This window comes from Globicephala melas, chromosome 2 (assembly GCF_963455315.2).
Source record: "Globicephala melas chromosome 2, mGloMel1.2, whole genome shotgun sequence".
NCBI lineage: Eukaryota > Metazoa > Chordata > Mammalia > Artiodactyla > Delphinidae > Globicephala > Globicephala melas.
In genome coordinates, this window is record NC_083315.2 from 109,452,688 (window position 1) to 109,456,482 (window position 3,795).

A 3,795-nucleotide genomic window follows, 5' to 3' on the forward strand; every position below is an offset into this window, starting at 1 on the left:
TGGGTCTAAGTCCTAACTCTCAGGTCTGTGTGACTTTCATCAAATCAGTGTATCTAACTGAGATCCACGTTCTCTATTTATAAATGAAACCCATCATCTAGATTACTTCTAAGGTGGTGTTTCCCAATCTAAAGTTTTCTAAATTGATAAAGGCATTTCAACTGACACAAATGCAGGGTAAGAGCATGGGTTTTAGAAAGCTAAGAGGATATTTGGAACACCTTCAAGGTTCATGTAGGCAGAAATATTTGTATTCTGCAACTTGCTGAATTTTTCAGATATTTACAGCATCAAGTCAAGTAAATTTTAAAAATGACAACTCAGCAAAGAGTTGTTTCCACAAAAATGCCTCTCTTCTAGAAAGACCTGAATTCTTATCTTCTATGTAAAATGTGAAACAAGTAGAAAACCAATCCCATATCATTATAAAATATCACTGTAAGGACTTGGCAGGGAAGGGGATAAGTCTCTGGGCACACATGTAAAGTGGGTAACATTTGTCTTTCAAGCACCAGTCTTTCTGTTGCTTCAACTTTTCCTATCTGCAGTGGTAGGCCTTTCTCCCAGGGATGCGATGAAGTTCAGGGATGAATTGAGAGACTGTATGTGGGGTGTAGAGGAATAGAGTAGCTAGTGTTCAGCATAAGTGAGGGAAAGTCCATATTGTGGAGTCCATGTACGGCCTCCATCCCTGCCCCCTTGGCACTTTGTTCATGGGCTCCTTCAACAAACATTAAGAGTGGCTGGGATTAAAAACTGACTGATATTCATGGGTCAGGTCATCTTACTCACTGATTTATGAAAAGCTTTACTTATCAAATTGTGAAGAGCTCATCTCCATTCCTCCCCATTACTCTTTGTTACCATTCTTCCAACGTTGTTCTTTCCAGGTCCCTGACCAACTGATGTCATAAACTTGCTAGTTATTCTTATGAATCTGCATAGATCTGCGTCTCAGGCCATCTCTCCTTCCCTGCCAACTAGACAGCTAGATGTTCTATTCTTTTGGAGGATTTTCCTTAGCCACTGTCTTTCAGGGCCACCTCTGAGTGGAACTGTAATGCAGTGCCTATCAACTTTCAGGCATGTGTTAGCATACAGTGCTGAGCCAGGGATGCAAGTTGAGAAAGAAGTGACAAAGCGGTAGAAACAGATACCATGGGATTCTGAGCTAGCCACTCATTCATTTTTGTAGAGCCTTCTGGATCTGCTAAAGCTTTGTCTTATTCAGACCATTTTCATTTAACATAGGAATACTGCTCTACATATACAAGTTTATGACCCTGTGGACTATAATGTGGGTACTTCAGAGTGCACAGTCACTCAATGTGCCACGATCAGTTCTTCAGTCTCTACTAAGGCAAGCCAGGAGCTTATTTTCAAATGGAAAATGGTTAATGGCAGAAGAGGACATGAACTTACTCCAAAACCCTAGGGCTTTCCTATCAGGGCTCACCAGATACTCCACAGATCCTCTTCATCTGCCACAAACTCTTTGAATACAAACTGGTCTCCTGGGTCCTAAGGCCTAGGTGGCGAGGCAGTTTACACCACACCGGTTCCTGCTGCAGAACATTTTTATGCTCTTAGTACCACTCAAAACTGCCTTATGGATTACTCAGTAAACTGGAGCAACATGCCCAAATGTAACATATCTGGTCCCAGCTATCCAAAGAGATCCGTCAAACTGTGCCTCTTTCTCTGTGGTGGGCAGTACAATGTACCTCTCATTTTAGAAGGGGTCTCACCACACACTCCAGACAACACAGAGGAGGCCTACAAACTTCACTTATACGAAGAAACTAGTACTTTTATGGGGTTTACCTCCCATCCTTTGGCATGCATGTGTTTTAGTAAAGCATCTAGGGTGCTTGCTACTTCTTATTCACCAGATCAAATGGGCCTAAAAGACCTGACAAGGCGGCCTACTTAATTGGCACCACAACTTTGCAACCCTTAGAGTCAGGCCGTGGGCTTGATGCTCAGCCATATCTGCTCTGCAGCAATAGGGGCTAAGACATTCCTTTAACCATAAGGGCTTTGTGATTTTCCTCTTTGCAATGACTCTGGCATTCAAGCCTTTCAATTTGTCCTCTTCTCTTTACACACTAGAGAATAGTCAGAAATAACCAGCTCAAGCCACAATTTTGTAATCACCATTGTCTCCAAAGTGATGAAGTGTCACAGTCACCTGATCTTAAAATACTTTGCCCTCGACCTACTCTCTATTCTATGCCATGATAGGTGATAATTTGAGTAATAGTGGTGCCACTACATGCCACAAGGACTTGTCGTATTTTCCTATGGCAGGGAGGTTATCTGCATCCTTCTCGAATGTGTTAGCAACTCAATTACAGAATCCCATTTGAAAGGTTAATTTCCTGCAGTCACTCCTGATGCCAAATCACTTTTTTTGGATCCTAGAAGGAAAAAAGTGTCAAACTCAAAATAAGAGATTAAAGAGAAATTAATGGAGGGATTATTTAAAATTTGTGGGCAAGGTTAAAGGAAACCAACAAGAGATGGAAATGTTCCCTAGGGCTAGCAAAAGCAGGAAAACACTCATAGATAGATACATAGATACATAGATATATAGACAGTTAGATATCTGTATAACTACATATATGTATTTTAGAATCATTGACTTATCTTTGGAAAGTCTATGAATAAAATGCATGCTTACTTCGAATGTGGAGAGATGAGATCATATTTCAAAATCTGTCAAAGTCTGTAATAGATAGAACCACTTATTTGCATTTTAGTGATACACCATAGAATGGCCATAATTTTAACATCAATAAAAATGCAATAATGCAAATGTCAACATTAGCCTGAGATTTAAGCAACATGAGTACATATTAGTATTATTCAAAATGTGTGGTCTTTTTGTACCTGGTCCCTGTAAGGTCTACCTTTACATTTTACTGAGTTCACACCTTTAGAACTATTTGTGGGGAAAGTGTGTATGTTAGACAGTCATTTAGTGGGTTAAATGGTGGCTCTCAAAAAGATATGTCCACATCCCAGAACCCATGAATGTAATCTATTTTGGAAAAGGGATTTTTGCAGATGTAATTAAACTAATAATCTCAAGATGAGATTATCTGAGTGGGCCCTAAATCCAATGAGAAGCGTCTTTATAAGAGAGGCACAGAGGAGAGACACAAAAAAGAGGAGAAGACCGGTGATTATGGAGGCCAAGAAGTATCTGGAGCCACCAGAAGCTGTAAGAGGAGAGGAAGGATTCTCCCCTAGACCCTTTGAAAGGAGCACAGCCCTGCAAACAGCTTGATTTCAGATTTCTGGCCTCCAGAACTGTGAGAGAATACATTTCTGCTGTTCTAAGCTAGCAAGTTTGTGCAATTTGTTATGGCAGCCCTAGGAAACATGAATACGGTCATCCATAAACATTTTACTTCAGCACATTTTTGTGATGGAAATGATGCTAGGCATTCAGGGCATAAAAAATGACTATGGCGTAATTCCTTCACTTTCTAAAAGGGCAAAAGGACACATTCAATTAACTCGGGGTAATAATGTTGAGTTAGTAGTATGAGGGGAGCACAGAGGCAGAAGTTATGAAATTTGGCAAGACTATTCAAGTAATGTCAAGTGGTATGATGAGGTTGAAGTACAAGGATTCATGATGGAGAGAAACAAAAGATGAGACTGTAAAAGAACAGAGTTATAGACTTTTAATGACCTTGATTATTATCTTAAAGAGTCTAGGATTTTGTCCTGAAGGTTTGGGATTGTTAACTTTAAGCGCCAACTCCAAGAGATAGATAGTTGCCT